This window comes from Kogia breviceps, chromosome 1 (genome assembly GCF_026419965.1).
Source record: "Kogia breviceps isolate mKogBre1 chromosome 1, mKogBre1 haplotype 1, whole genome shotgun sequence".
Classification (NCBI taxonomy): Eukaryota; Metazoa; Chordata; class Mammalia; order Artiodactyla; family Physeteridae; genus Kogia; species Kogia breviceps.
In genome coordinates, this window is record NC_081310.1 from 69018696 (window position 1) to 69035616 (window position 16921).

Here is a 16921-nt window from a genome sequence, read left to right on the forward strand (position 1 = left end):
CCAAGCAACCTGGGAGAGCAAATCAGCACTACAAAGAAATCTCTCGCCCCCCCCCCCCGGGGCAAAAGGGCCAGGCGAAAAAAGTCTAAAAACCAGAAAGGCAGGACAGCCCACGGAGTCAAGGGAGCCTTGTTAAGCTGATGGGCGGGATGTCAATGGCCAACAGCCAATCTTCACAAGTGTATCCTCTTTCCCAAACCATGTAAAACACAGAACCACAGAGCATAGGGCACTTCCACACATGGGCGTTGACCTTGGGAAAATGAAAAAATCAACCAGACACAGGGACCCCAAAGTTGAGGGCTGCTGTCTTGACAAGAACCTCCACTCCGGTACATGTTTCATATCCCAGGAAAGAGCCAAGTGGACAAAGACGAGTGGACAAGTGGACAAAGCCAAGTGGACAAGTGGACAAGTGGTGCTACGTAGGTCCAATGGAGTGTCACTCAGCCATGAAGTCCACGTCATGAGGCTGGTAGCAGCATCCTGAGTGGATTTAGGTACGATCATCCTCAGTGAAATAAGTCCCACAAAAAAAGAAACTTATGATATCACTTATCGAGGGAATGTAAAAATCGCTCCCCATGAACGGAATCCCCAAACAGAACAGAGTCACGCTTTTAGAAAACACACTTATGCCTGCTTCAGGGGAAAGGTGAGGTGCGGTGACGCATAAAACTCGAGTTTGAAATGAGCACAGATACCCTTCCGAAAACCGAATATGGAATGGACACGACCTACTCCTTGCTCAATCAACTGGACTCACCAGACCCTGTTCATCGCACAAGTATCTATCCGACTAGTAAGCATCTTAAAAGCTAAGTCTTGATATCTCTGTGTAAGTGCATCAAGTGTGTGTAAAGCGGCCTAAAACCAGCAGGGAAAATCAGCTCAGACCCATTCTGAGGATACATTTCCAACACAAAGAAGAAACAAGCAGGGCAAAACAGAGAGAAATTCTTCCAAAATGCGTTCAGGGACTGGCATGCAACCAGGATTGACCACATCTACAGCCCCAGCGGCAGAAGACATAAGGCTGGACACTCTTGGGGCTGAGACGATTGGTGAGGTTGGGAAAGCAAATGCAGACCCTTGAAAGGAATCCTGCGTGCTCCCCATTCCATGGCTCCCAACTCTCCAGGTTCAACGCAATCTTCCGACAGCGAAAGCACTCATTGGAAACCCAGCGGATGCTACACCGTGGGATCGGGAAAGCTTTCTGAAACTCACCTCAGTTTTCCTCTCCTGGTGCTCGTGTTCTCCATTCAGGCCCCCTTACTAACAATCTCCCCACTTGGAGACTCGGCGCCTTTCCATGCCTCTTTCGTACCGTCTGCAATTTGTCCGCAGGATGAACTGCAAGAGGGGGAACCAATGAGAGACTCGCTGGAGGTGTTTGGTCGGGCACATGTCACTCTCATTTCCCATCACGAAGAAGAATTCACCAGCGGTTCAGCCTGCCACCGCGGATCGACAATAGGGCGTGAAGCCATCCAGCCGTGTTGCGTCCCACTCACAAAAAAGCGACTTGGGAAATGGAGCTCAGGGGCCCTGCACTTCCCAAACCTGCAGAGTTCTAAACGATAACTATCGCCCCAAAATATATTGAGGTCAGGCTACGAAGAGGCGCTGAACGCAAGGCAGAACTGCAGGAAACGGATGTCAACGGGTACATCGGAATGGCCCCGATAGCACATGAAAAGCGCCAGAACGTGGACAATGATGCGGTTGGCCAAAAAGGGCGTATGCGTTTTTTCCTGAATATATTCAGGAAAAAACGCATACGCCCTTTTTGGCCAACCAAGCAACCTGGGAGAGCAAATCAGCACTACAAAGAAATCTCTCGCCCCCCCCCCGGGGCAAAAGGGCCAGGCGAAAAAAGTCTAAAAACCAGAAAGGCAGGACAGCCCACGGAGTCAAGGGAGCCTTGTTAAGCTGATGGGCGGGATGTCAATGGCCAACAGCCAATCTTCACAAGTGTATCCTCTTTCCCAAACCATGTAAAACACAGAACCACAGAGCATAGGGAACTTCCACACATGGGCGTTGACCTTGGGAAAATGAAAAAATCAACCAGACACAGGGACCCCAAAGTTGAGGGCTGCTGTCTTGACAAGAACCTCCACTCCGGTACACGTTTCATATCCCAGGAAAGAGCCAAGTGGACAAAGACGAGTGGACAAGTGGACAAAGACAAGTGGACAAGTGGACAAGTGGTGCTACGTAGGTCCAATGGAGTGTCACTCAGCCATGAAATCCACGTCATGAGGCTGGTAGCAGCATCCTGAGTGGATTTAGGTACGATCATCCTCAGTGAAATAAGTCCCACAAAAAAAGAAACTTATGATATCACTTATCGAGGGAATGTAAAAATCGCTCCCCATGAACGGAATCCCCAAACAGAACAGAGTCACGCTTTTAGAAAACACACTTATGCCTGCTTCAGGGGAAAGGTGAGGTGCGGTGACGCATAAAACTCGAGTTTGAAATGAGCACAGATACCCTTCCGAAAACCGAATATGGAATGGACACGACCTACTCCTTGCTCAATCAACTGGACTCACCAGACCCTGTTCATCGCACAAGTATCTATCCGACTAGTAAGCATCTTAAAAGCTAAGTCTTGATATCTCTGTGTAAGTGCATCAAGTGTGTGTAAAGCGGCCTAAAACCAGCAGGGAAAATCAGCTCAGACCCATTCTGAGGATACATTTCCAACACAAAGAAGAAACAAGCAGGGCAAAACAGAGAGAAATTCTTCCAAAATGCGTTCAGGGACTGGCATGCAACCAGGATTGACCACATCTACAGCCCCAGCGGCAGAAGACATAAGGCTGGACACTCTTGGGGCTGAGACGATTGGTGAGGTTGGGAAAGCAAATGCAGACCCTTGAAAGGAATCCTGCGTGCTCCCCATTCCATGGGTCCCAACTCTCCAGGTTCAACGCAATCTTCCGACAGCGAAAGCACTCATTGGAAACCCAGCGGATGCTACACCGTGGGATCGGGAAAGCTTTCTGAAACTCACCTCAGTTTTCCTCTCCTGGTGCTCGTGTTCTCCATTCAGGCCCCCTTACTAACAATCTCCCCACTTGGAGACTCGGCGCCTTTCCATGCCTCTTTCGTACCGTCTGCAATTTGTCCGCAGGATGAACTGCAAGAGGGGGAACCAATGAGAGACTCGCTGGAGGTGTTTGGTCGGGCACATGTCACTCTCATTTCCCATCACGAAGAAGAATTCACCAGCGGTTCAGCCTGCCACCGCGGATCGACAATAGGGCGTGAAGCCATCCAGCCGTGTTGCGTCCCACTCACAAAAAAGCGACTTGGGAAATGGAGCTCAGGGGCCCTGCACTTCCCAAACCTGCAGAGTTCTAAACGATAACTATCGCCCCAAAATATATTGAGCGCAGGCTACGAAGAGGCGCTGAACGCAAGGCAGAACTGCAGGAAACGGATGTCAACGGGTACATCGGAATGGCCCCGATAGCACATGAAAAGCGCCAGAACGTGGACAATGATGCGGTTGGCCAAAAAGGGCGTATGCGTTTTTTCCTGAATATATTCAGGAAAAAACGCATACGCCCTTTTTGGCCAACCAAGCAACCTGGGAGAGCAAATCAGCACTACAAAGAAATCTCTCGCCCCCCACCCCCGGGGGCAAAAGGGCCAGGCGAAAAAAGTCTAAAAACCAGAAAGGCAGGACAGCCCACGGAGTCAAGGGAGCCTTGTTAAGCTGATGGGCGGGATGTCAATGGCCAACAGCCAATCTTCACAAGTGTATCCTCTTTCCCAAACCATGTAAAACACAGAACCACAGAGCATAGGGCACTTCCACACATGGGCGTTGACCTTGGGAAAATGAAAAAATCAACCAGACACAGGGACCCCAAAGTTGAGGGCTGCTGTCTTGACAAGAACCTCCACTCCGGTACACGTTTCATATCCCAGGAAAGAGCCAAGTGGACAAAGACGAGTGGACAAGTGGACAAAGACAAGTGGACAAGTGGTGCTACGTAGGTCCAATGGAGTGTCACTCAGCCATGAAATCCACGTCATGAGGCTGGTAGCAGCATCCTGAGTGGATTTAGGTACGATCATCCTCAGGGAAATAAGTCCCACAAAAAAAGAAACTTATGATATCACTTATCGAGGGAATGTAAAAATCGCTCCCCATGAACGGAATCCCCAAACAGAACAGAGTCACGCTTTTAGAAAACACACTTATGCCTGCTTCAGGGGAAAGGTGAGGTGCGGTGACGCATAAAACTCGAGTTTGAAATGAGCACAGATACCCTTCCGAAAACCGAATATGGAATGGACACGACCTACTCCTTGCTCAATCAACTGGACTCACCAGACCCTGTTCATCGCACAAGTATCTATCCGACTAGTAAGCATCTTAAAAGCTAAGTCTTGATATCTCTGTGTAAGTGCATCAAGGGTGTGTAAAGCGGCCTAAAACCAGCAGGCAAAATCAGCTCAGACCCATTCTGAGGATACATTTCCAACACAAAGAAGAAACAAGCAGGGCAAAACAGAGAGAAATTCTTCCAAAATGCGTTCAGGGACTGGCATGCAACCAGGATTGACCACATCTACAGCCCCAGCGGCAGAAGACATAAGGCTGGACACTCTTGGGGCTGAGACGATTGGTGAGGTTGGGAAAGCAAATGCAGACCCTTGAAAGGAATCCTGCGTGCTCCCCATTCCATGGGTCCCAACTCTCCAGGTTCAACGCAATCTTCCGACAGCGAAAGCACTCATTGGAAACCCAGCGGATGCTACACCGTGGGATCGGGAAAGCTTTCTGAAACTCACCTCAGTTTTCCTCTCCTGGTGCTCGTGTTCTCCATTCAGGCCCCCTTACTAACAATCTCCCCACTTGGAGACTCGGCGCCTTTCCATGCCTCTTTCGTACCGTCTGCAATTTGTCCGCAGGATGAACTGCAAGAGGGGGAACCAATGAGAGACTCGCTGGAGGTGTTTGGTCGGGCACATGTCACTCTCATTTCCCATCACGAAGAAGAATTCACCAGCGGTTCAGCCTGCAACCGCGGATCGACAATAGGGCGTGAAGCCATCCAGCCGTGTTGCGTCCCACTCACAAAAAAGCGACTTGGGAAATGGAGCTCAGGGGCCCTGCACTTCCCAAACCTGCAGAGTTCTAAACGATAACTATCGCCCCAAAATATATTGAGGTCAGGCTACGAAGAGGCGCTGAACGCAAGGCAGAACTGCAGGAAACGGATGTCAACGGGTACATCGGAATGGCCCCGATAGCACATGAAAAGCGCCAGAACGTGGACAATGATGCGGTTGGCCAAAAAGGGCGTATGCGTTTTTTCCTGAATATATTCAGGAAAAAACGCATACGCCCTTTTTGGCCAACCAAGCAACCTGGGAGAGCAAATCAGCACTACAAAGAAATCTCTCGCCCCCCCCCCCACCCGGGGCAAAAGGGCCAGGCGAAAAAAGTCTAAAAACCAGAAAGGCAGGACAGCCCACGGAGTCAAGGGAGCCTTGTTAAGCTGATGGGCGGGATGTCAATGGCCAACAGCCAATCTTCACAAGTGTATCCTCTTTCCCAAACCATGTCAAACACAGAACCACAGAGCATAGGGCACTTCCACACATGGGCGTTGACCTTGGGAAAATGAAAAAATCAACCAGACACAGGGACCCCAAAGTTGAGGGCTGCTGTCTTGACAAGAACCTCCACTCCGGTACACGTTTCATATCCCAGGAAAGAGCCAAGTGGACAAAGACGAGTGGACAAGTGGACAAAGACAAGTGGACAAGTGGACAAGTGGTGCTACGTAGGTCCAATGGAGTGTCACTCAGCCATGAAATCCACGTCATGAGGCTGGTAGCAGCATCCTGAGTGGATTTAGGTACGATCATCCTCAGTGAAATAAGTCCCACAAAAAAAGAAACTTATGATATCACTTATCGAGGGAATGTAAAAATCGCTCCCCATGAACGGAATCCCCAAACAGAACAGAGTCACGCTTTTAGAAAACACACTTATGCCTGCTTCAGGGGAAAGGTGAGGTGCGGTGACGCATAAAACTCGAGTTTGAAATGAGCACAGATACCCTTCCGAAAACCGAATATGGAATGGACACGACCTACTCCTTGCTCAATCAACTGGACTCACCAGACCCTGTTCATCGCACAAGTATCTATCCGACTAGTAAGCATCTTAAAAGCTAAGTCTTGATATCTCTGTGTAAGTGCATCAAGTGTGTGTAAAGCGGCCTAAAACCAGCAGGGAAAATCAGCTCAGACCCATTCTGAGGATACATTTCCAACACAAAGAAGAAACAAGCAGGGCAAAACAGAGAGAAATTCTTCCAAAATGCGTTCAGGGACTGGCATGCAACCAGGATTGACCACATCTACAGCCCCAGCGGCAGAAGACAGAAGGCTGGACACTCTTGGGGCTGAGACGATTGGTGAGGTTGGGAAAGCAAATGCAGACCCTTGAAAGGAATCCTGCGTGCTCCCCATTCCATGGGTCCCAACTCTCCAGGTTCAACGCAATCTTCCGACAGCGAAAGCACTCATTGGAAACCCAGCGGATGCTACACCGTGGGATCGGGAAAGCTTTCTGAAACTCACCTCAGTTTTCCTCTCCTGGTGCTCGTGTTCTCCATTCAGGCCCCCTTACTAACAATCTCCCCACTTGGAGACTCGGCGCCTTTCCATGCCTCTTTCGTACCGTCTGCAATTTGTCCGCAGGATGAACTGCAAGAGGGGGAACCAATGAGAGACTCGCTGGAGGTGTTTGGTCGGGCACATGTCACTCTCATTTCCCATCACGAAGAAGAATTCACCAGCGGTTCAGCCTGCCACCACGGATCGACAATAGGGCGTGAAGCCATCCAGCCGTGTTGCGTCCCACTCACAAAAAAGCGACTTGGGAAATGGAGCTCAGGGGCCCTGCACTTCCCAAACCTGCAGAGTTCTAAACGATAACTATCGCCCCAAAATATATTGAGGTCAGGCTACGAAGAGGCGCTGAACGCAAGGCAGAACTGCAGGAAACGGATGTCAACGGGTACATCGGAATGGCCCCGATAGCACATGAAAAGCGCCAGAACGTGGACAATGATGCGGTTGGCCAAAAAGGGCGTATGCGTTTTTTCCTGAATATATTCAGGAAAAAACGCATACGCCCTTTTTGGCCAACCAAGCAACCTGGGAGAGCAAATCAGCACTACAAAGAAATCTCTCGCCCCCCCCCCCCGGGGCAAAAGGGCCAGGCGAAAAAAGTCTAAAAACCAGAAAGGCAGGACAGCCCACGGAGTCAAGGGAGCCTTGTTAAGCTGATGGGCGGGATGTCAATGGCCAACAGCCAATCTTCACAAGTGTATCCTCTTTCCCAAACCATGTAAAACACAGAACCACAGAGCATAGGGCACTTCCCCACATGGGCGTTGACCTTGGGAAAATGAAAAAATCAACCAGACACAGGGACCCCAAAGTTGAGGGCTGCTGTCTTGACAAGAACCTCCACTCCGGTACACGTTTCATATCCCAGGAAAGAGCCAAGTGGACAAAGACGAGTGGACAAGTGGACAAAGACAAGTGGACAAGTGGACAAGTGGTGCTACGTAGGTCCAATGGAGTGTCACTCAGCCATGAAATCCACGTCATGAGGCTGGTAGCAGCATCCTGAGTGGATTTAGGTACGATCATCCTCAGTGAAATAAGTCCCACAAAAAAAGAAACTTATGATATCACTTATCGAGGGAATGTAAAAATCGCTCCCCATGCACGGAATCCCCAAACAGAACAGAGTCACGCTTTTAGAAAACACACTTATGCCTGCTTCAGGGGAAAGGTGAGGTGCGGTGACGCATAAAACTCGAGTTTGAAATGAGCACAGATACCCTTCCGAAAACCGAATATGGAATGGACACGACCTACTCCTTGCTCAATCAACTGGACTCACCAGACCCTGTTCATCGCACAAGTATCTATCCGACTAGTAAGCATCTTAAAAGCTAAGTCTTGATATCTCTGTGTAAGTGCATCAAGGGTGTGTAAAGCGGCCTAAAACCAGCAGGGAAAATCAGCTCAGACCCATTCTGAGGATACATTTCCAACACAAAGAAGAAACAAGCAGGGCAAAACAGAGAGAAATTCTTCCAAAATGCGTTCAGGGACTGGCATGCAACCAGGATTGACCACATCTACAGCCCCAGCGGCAGAAGACATAAGGCTGGACACTCTTGGGGCTGAGACGATTGGTGAGGTTGGGAAAGCAAATGCAGACCCTTGAAAGGAATCCTGCGTGCTCCCCATTCCATGGCTCCCAACTCTCCAGGTTCAACGCAATCTTCCGACAGCGAAAGCACTCATTGGAAACCCAGCGGATGCTACACCGTGGGATCGGGAAAGCTTTCTGAAACTCACCTCAGTTTTCCTCTCCTGGTGCTCGTGTTCTCCATTCAGGCCCCCTTACTAACAATCTCCCCACTTGGAGACTCGGCGCCTTTCCATGCCTCTTTCGTACCGTCTGCAATTTGTCCGCAGGATGAACTGCAAGAGGGGGAACCAATGAGAGACTCGCTGGAGGTGTTTGGTCGGGCACATGTCACTCTCATTTCCCATCACGAAGAAGAATTCACCAGCGGTTCAGCCTGCAACCGCGGATCGACAATAGGGCGTGAAGCCATCCAGCCGTGTTGCGTCCCACTCACAAAAAAGCGACTTGGGAAATGGAGCTCAGGGGCCCTGCACTTCCCAAACCTGCAGAGTTCTAAACGATAACTATCGCCCCAAAATATATTGAGCGCAGGCTACGAAGAGGCGCTGAACGCAAGGCAGAACTGCAGGAAACGGATGTCAACGGCTACATCGGAATGGCCCCGATAGCACATGAAAAGCGCCAGAACGTGGACAATGATGCGGTTGGCCAAAAAGGGCGTATGCGTTTTTTCCTGAATATATTCAGGAAAAAACGCATACGCCCTTTTTGGCCAACCAAGCAACCTGGGAGAGCAAATCAGCACTACAAAGAAATCTCTCGCCCCCCCCCCACCCGGGGCAAAAGGGCCAGGCGAAAAAAGTCTAAAAACCAGAAAGGCAGGACAGCCCACGGAGTCAAGGGAGCCTTGTTAAGCTGATGGGCGGGATGTCAATGGCCAACAGCCAATCTTCACAAGTGTATCCTCTTTCCCAAACCATGTCAAACACAGAACCACAGAGCATAGGGCACTTCCACACATGGGCGTTGACCTTGGGAAAATGAAAAAATCAACCAGACACAGGGACCCCAAAGTTGAGGGCTGCTGTCTTGACAAGAACCTCCACTCCGGTACACGTTTCATATCCCAGGAAAGAGCCAAGTGGACAAAGACGAGTGGACAAGTGGACAAAGACAAGTGGACAAGTGGACAAGTGGTGCTACGTAGGTCCAATGGAGTGTCACTCAGCCATGAAATCCACGTCATGAGGCTGGTAGCAGCATCCTGAGTGGATTTAGGTACGATCATCCTCAGTGAAATAAGTCCCACAAAAATAGAAACTTATGATATCACTTATCGAGGGAATGTAAAAATCGCTCCCCATGAACGGAATCCCCAAACAGAACAGAGTCACGCTTTTAGAAAACACACTTATGCCTGCTTCAGGGGAAAGGTGAGGTGCGGTGACGCATAAAACTCGAGTTTGAAATGAGCACAGATACCCTTCCGAAAACCGAATATGGAATGGACACGACCTACTCCTTGCTCAATCAACTGGACTCACCAGACCCTGTTCATCGCACAAGTATCTATCCGACTAGTAAGCATCTTAAAAGCTAAGTCTTGATATCTCTGTGTAAGTGCATCAAGGGTGTGTAAAGCGGCCTAAAACCAGCAGGGAAAATCAGCTCAGACCCATTCTGAGGATACATTTCCAACACAAAGAAGAAACAAGCAGGGCAAAACAGAGAGAAATTCTTCCAAAATGCGTTCAGGGACTGGCATGCAACCAGGATTGACCACATCTACAGCCCCAGCGGCAGAAGACAGAAGGCTGGACACTCTTGGGGCTGAGACGATTGGTGAGGTTGGGAAAGCAAATGCAGACCCTTGAAAGGAATCCTGCGTGCTCCCCATTCCATGGGTCCCAACTCTCCAGGTTCAACGCAATCTTCCGACAGCGAAAGCACTCATTGGAAACCCAGCGGATGCTACACCGTGGGATCGGGAAAGCTTTCTGAAACTCACCTCAGTTTTCCTCTCCTGGTGCTCGTGTTCTCCATTCAGGCCCCCTTACTAACAATCTCCCCACTTGGAGACTCGGCGCCTTTCCATGCCTCTTTCGTACCGTCTGCAATTTGTCCGCAGGATGAACTGCAAGAGGGGGAACCAATGAGAGACTCGCTGGAGGTGTTTGGTCGGGCACATGTCACTCTCATTTCCCATCACGAAGAAGAATTCACCAGCGGTTCAGCCTGCCACCACGGATCGACAATAGGGCGTGAAGCCATCCAGCCGTGTTGCGTCCCACTCACAAAAAAGCGACTTGGGAAATGGAGCTCAGGGGCCCTGCACTTCCCAAACCTGCAGAGTTCTAAACGATAACTATCGCCCCAAAATATATTGAGGTCAGGCTACGAAGAGGCGCTGAACGCAAGGCAGAACTGCAGGAAACGGATGTCAACGGGTACATCGGAATGGCCCCGATAGCACCTGAAAAGCGCCAGAACGTGGACAATGATGCGGTTGGCCAAAAAGGGCGTATGCGTTTTTTCCTGAATATATTCAGGAAAAAACGCATACGCCCTTTTTGGCCAACCAAGCAACCTGGGAGAGCAAATCAGCACTACAAAGAAATCTCTCGCCCCCCCCCCCGGGGCAAAAGGGCCAGGCGAAAAAAGTCTAAAAACCAGAAAGGCAGGACAGCCCACGGAGTCAAGGGAGCCTTGTTAAGCTGATGGGCGGGATGTCAATGGCCAACAGCCAATCTTCACAAGTGTATCCTCTTTCCCAAACCATGTAAAACACAGAACCACAGAGCATAGGGCACTTCCCCACATGGGCGTTGACCTTGGGAAAATGAAAAAATCAACCAGACACAGGGACCCCAAAGTTGAGGGCTGCTGTCTTGACAAGAACCTCCACTCCGGTACACGTTTCATATCCCAGGAAAGAGCCAAGTGGACAAAGACGAGTGGACAAGTGGACAAAGACAAGTGGACAAGTGGACAAGTGGTGCTACGTAGGTCCAATGGAGTGTCACTCAGCCATGAAATCCACGTCATGAGGCTGGTAGCAGCATCCTGAGTGGATTTAGGTACGATCATCCTCAGTGAAATAAGTCCCACAAAAAAAGAAACTTATGATATCACTTATCGAGGGAATGTAAAAATCGCTCCCCATGCACGGAATCCCCAAACAGAACAGAGTCACGCTTTTAGAAAACACACTTATGCCTGCTTCAGGGGAAAGGTGAGGTGCGGTGACGCATAAAACTCGAGTTTGAAATGAGCACAGATACCCTTCCGAAAACCGAATATGGAATGGACACGACCTACTCCTTGCTCAATCAACTGGACTCACCAGACCCTGTTCATCGCACAAGTATCTATCCGACTAGTAAGCATCTTAAAAGCTAAGTCTTGATATCTCTGTGTAAGTGCATCAAGGGTGTGTAAAGCGGCCTAAAACCAGCAGGGAAAATCAGCTCAGACCCATTCTGAGGATACATTTCCAACACAAAGAAGAAACAAGCAGGGCAAAACAGAGAGAAATTCTTCCAAAATGCGTTCAGGGACTGGCATGCAACCAGGATTGACCACATCTACAGCCCCAGCGGCAGAAGACATAAGGCTGGACACTCTTGGGGCTGAGACGATTGGTGAGGTTGGGAAAGCAAATGCAGACCCTTGAAAGGAATCCTGCGTGCTCCCCATTCCATGGCTCCCAACTCTCCAGGTTCAACGCAATCTTCCGACAGCGAAAGCACTCATTGGAAACCCAGCGGATGCTACACCGTGGGATCGGGAAAGCTTTCTGAAACTCACCTCAGTTTTCCTCTCCTGGTGCTCGTGTTCTCCATTCAGGCCCCCTTACTAACAATCTCCCCACTTGGAGACTCGGCGCCTTTCCATGCCTCTTTCGTACCGTCTGCAATTTGTCCGCAGGATGAACTGCAAGAGGGGGAACCAATGAGAGACTCGCTGGAGGTGTTTGGTCGGGCACATGTCACTCTCATTTCCCATCACGAAGAAGAATTCACCAGCGGTTCAGCCTGCCACCGCGGATCGACAATAGGGCGTGAAGCCATCCAGCCGTGTTGCGTCCCACTCACAAAAAAGCGACTTGGGAAATGGAGCTCAGGGGCCCTGCACTTCCCAAACCTGCAGAGTTCTAAACGATAACTATCGCCCCAAAATATATTGAGCGCAGGCTACGAAGAGGCGCTGAACGCAAGGCAGAACTGCAGGAAACGGATGTCAACGGCTACATCGGAATGGCCCCGATAGCACATGAAAAGCGCCAGAACGTGGACAATGATGCGGTTGGCCAAAAAGGGCGTATGCGTTTTTTCCTGAATATATTCAGGAAAAAACGCATACGCCCTTTTTGGCCAACCAAGCAACCTGGGAGAGCAAATCAGCACTACAAAGAAATCTCTCGCCCCCCACCCCCGGGGGCAAAAGGGCCAGGCGAAAAAAGTCTAAAAACCAGAAAGGCAGGACAGCCCACGGAGTCAAGGGAGCCTTGTTAAGCTGATGGGCGGGATGTCAATGGCCAACAGCCAATCTTCACAAGTGTATCCTCTTTCCCAAACCATGTAAAACACAGAACCACAGAGCATAGGGCACTTCCCCACATGGGCGTTGACCTTGGGAAAATGAAAAAATCAACCAGACACAGGGACCCCAAAGTTGAGGGCTGCTGTCTTGACAAGAACCTCCACTCCGGTACATGTTTCATATCCCAGGAAAGAGCCAAGTGGACAAAGACGAGTGGACAAGTGGACAAAGACAAGTGGACAAGTGGACAAGTGGTGCTACGTAGGTCCAATGGAGTGTCACTCAGCCATGAAGTCCACGTCATGAGGCTGGTAGCAGCATCCTGAGTGGATTTAGGTACGATCATCCTCAGTGAAATAAGTCCCACAAAAAAAGAAACTTATGATATCACTTATCGAGGGAATGTAAAAATCGCTCCCCATGAACGGAATCCCCAAACAGAACAGAGTCACGCTTTTAGAAAACACACTTATGCCTGCTTCAGGGGAAAGGTGAGGTGCGGTGACGCATAAAACTCGAGTTTGAAATGAGCACAGATACCCTTCCGAAAACCGAATATGGAATGGACACGACCTACTCCTTGCTCAATCAACTGGACTCACCAGACCCTGTTCATCGCACAAGTATCTATCCGACTAGTAAGCATCTTAAAAGCTAAGTCTTGATATCTCTGTGTAAGTGCATCAAGTGTGTGTAAAGCGGCCTAAAACCAGCAGGGAAAATCAGCTCAGACCCATTCTGAGGATACATTTCCAACACAAAGAAGAAACAAGCAGGGCAAAACAGAGAGAAATTCTTCCAAAATGCGTTCAGGGACTGGCATGCAACCAGGATTGACCACATCTACAGCCCCAGCGGCAGAAGACATAAGGCTGGACACTCTTGGGGCTGAGACGATTGGTGAGGTTGGGAAAGCAAATGCAGACCCTTGAAAGGAATCCTGCGTGCTCCCCATTCCATGGCTCCCAACTCTCCAGGTTCAACGCAATCTTCCGACAGCGAAAGCACTCATTGGAAACCCAGCGGATGCTACACCGTGGGATCGGGAAAGCTTTCTGAAACTCACCTCAGTTTTCCTCTCCTGGTGCTCGTGTTCTCCATTCAGGCCCCCTTACTAACAATCTCCCCACTTGGAGACTCGGCGCCTTTCCATGCCTCTTTCGTACCGTCTGCAATTTGTCCGCAGGATGAACTGCAAGAGGGGGAACCAATGAGAGACTCGCTGGAGGTGTTTGGTCGGGCACATGTCACTCTCATTTCCCATCACGAAGAAGAATTCACCAGCGGTTCAGCCTGCCACCGCGGATCGACAAGAGGGCGTGAAGCCATCCAGCCGTGTTGCGTCCCACTCACAAAAAAGCGACTTGGGAAATGGAGCTCAGGGGCCCTGCACTTCCCAAACCTGCAGAGTTCTAAACGATAACTATCGCCCCAAAATATATTGAGCGCAGGCTACGAAGAGGCGCTGAACGCAAGGCAGAACTGCAGGAAACGGATGTCAACGGGTACATCGGAATGGCCCCGATAGCACATGAAAAGCGCCAGAACGTGGACAATGATGCGGTTGGCCAAAAAGGGCGTATGCGTTTTTTCCTGAATATATTCAGGAAAAAACGCATACGCCCTTTTTGGCCAACCAAGCAACCTGGGAGAGCAAATCAGCACTACAAAGAAATCTCTCGCCCCCCACCCCCGGGGGCAAAAGGGCCAGGCGAAAAAAGTCTAAAAACCAGAAAGGCAGGACAGCCCACGGAGTCAAGGGAGCCTTGTTAAGCTGATGGGCGGGATGTCAATGGCCAACAGCCAATCTTCACAAGTGTATCCTCTTTCCCAAACCATGTAAAACACAGAACCACAGAGCATAGGGCACTTCCCCACATGGGCGTTGACCTTGGGAAAATGAAAAAATCAACCAGACACAGGGACCCCAAAGTTGAGGGCTGCTGTCTTGACAAGAACCTCCACTCCGGTACACGTTTCATATCCCAGGAAAGAGCCAAGTGGACAAAGACGAGTGGACAAGTGGACAAAGACAAGTGGACAAGTGGACAAGTGGTGCTACGTAGGTCCAATGGAGTGTCACTCAGCCATGAAATCCACGTCATGAGGCTGGTAGCAGCATCCTGAGTGGATTTAGGTACGATCATCCTCAGTGAAATAAGTCCCACAAAAAAAGAAACTTATGATATCACTTATCGAGGGAATGTAAAAATCGCTCCCCATGCACGGAATCCCCAAACAGAACAGAGTCACGCTTTTAGAAAACACACTTATGCCTGCTTCAGGGGAAAGGTGAGGTGCGGTGACGCATAAAACTCGAGTTTGAAATGAGCACAGATACCCTTCCGAAAACCGAATATGGAATGGACACGACCTACTCCTTGCTCAATCAACTGGACTCACCAGACCCTGTTCATCGCACAAGTATCTATCCGACTAGTAAGCATCTTAAAAGCTAAGTCTTGATATCTCTGTGTAAGTGCATCAAGGGTGTGTAAAGCGGCCTAAAACCAGCAGGGAAAATCAGCTCAGACCCATTCTGAGGATACATTTCCAACACAAAGAAGAAACAAGCAGGGCAAAACAGAGAGAAATTCTTCCAAAATGCGTTCAGGGACTGGCATGCAACCAGGATTGACCACATCTACAGCCCCAGCGGCAGAAGACATAAGGCTGGACACTCTTGGGGCTGAGACGATTGGTGAGGTTGGGAAAGCAAATGCAGACCCTTGAAAGGAATCCTGCGTGCTCCCCATTCCATGGCTCCCAACTCTCCAGGTTCAACGCAATCTTCCGACAGCGAAAGCACTCATTGGAAACCCAGCGGATGCTACACCGTGGGATCGGGAAAGCTTTCTGAAACTCACCTCAGTTTTCCTCTCCTGGTGCTCGTGTTCTCCATTCAGGCCCCCTTACTAACAATCTCCCCACTTGGAGACTCGGCGCCTTTCCATGCCTCTTTCGTACCGTCTGCAATTTGTCCGCAGGATGAACTGCAAGAGGGGGAACCAATGAGAGACTCGCTGGAGGTGTTTGGTCGGGCACATGTCACTCTCATTTCCCATCACGAAGAAGAATTCACCAGCGGTTCAGCCTGCAACCGCGGATCGACAATAGGGCGTGAAGCCATCCAGCCGTGTTGCGTCCCACTCACAAAAAAGCGACTTGGGAAATGGAGCTCAGGGGCCCTGCACTTCCCAAACCTGCAGAGTTCTAAACGATAACTATCGCCCCAAAATATATTGAGCGCAGGCTACGAAGAGGCGCTGAACGCAAGGCAGAACTGCAGGAAACGGATGTCAACGGCTACATCGGAATGGCCCCGATAGCACATGAAAAGCGCCAGAACGTGGACAATGATGCGGTTGGCCAAAAAGGGCGTATGCGTTTTTTCCTGAATATATTCAGGAAAAAACGCATACGCCCTTTTTGGCCAACCAAGCAACCTGGGAGAGCAAATCAGCACTACAAAGAAATCTCTCGCCCCCCACCCCCGGGGGCAAAAGGGCCAGGCGAAAAAAGTCTAAAAACCAGAAAGGCAGGACAGCCCACGGAGTCAAGGGAGCCTTGTTAAGCTGATGGGCGGGATGTCAATGGCCAACAGCCAATCTTCACAAGTGTATCCTCTTTCCCAAACCATGTAAAACACAGAACCACAGAGCATAGGGCACTTCCACACATGGGCGTTGACCTTGGGAAAATGAAAAAATCAACCAGACACAGGGACCCCAAAGTTGAGGGCTGCTGTCTTGACAAGAACCTCCACTCCGGTACATGTTTCATATCCCAGGAAAGAGCCAAGTGGACAAAGACGAGTGGACAAGTGGACAAAGACAAGTGGACAAGTGGACAAGTGGTGCTACGTAGGTCCAATGGAGTGTCACTCAGCCATGAAGTCCACGTCATGAGGCTGGTAGCAGCATCCTGAGTGGATTTAGGTACGATCATCCTCAGTGAAATAAGTCCCACAAAAAAAGAAACTTATGATATCACTTATCGAGGGAATGTAAAAATCGCTCCCCATGCACGGAATCCCCAAACAGAACAGAGTCACGCTTTTAGAAAACACACTTATGCCTGCTTCAGGGGAAAGGTGAGGTGCGGTGACGCATAAAACTCGAGTTTGAAATGAGCACAGATACCCTTCCGAAAACCGAATAT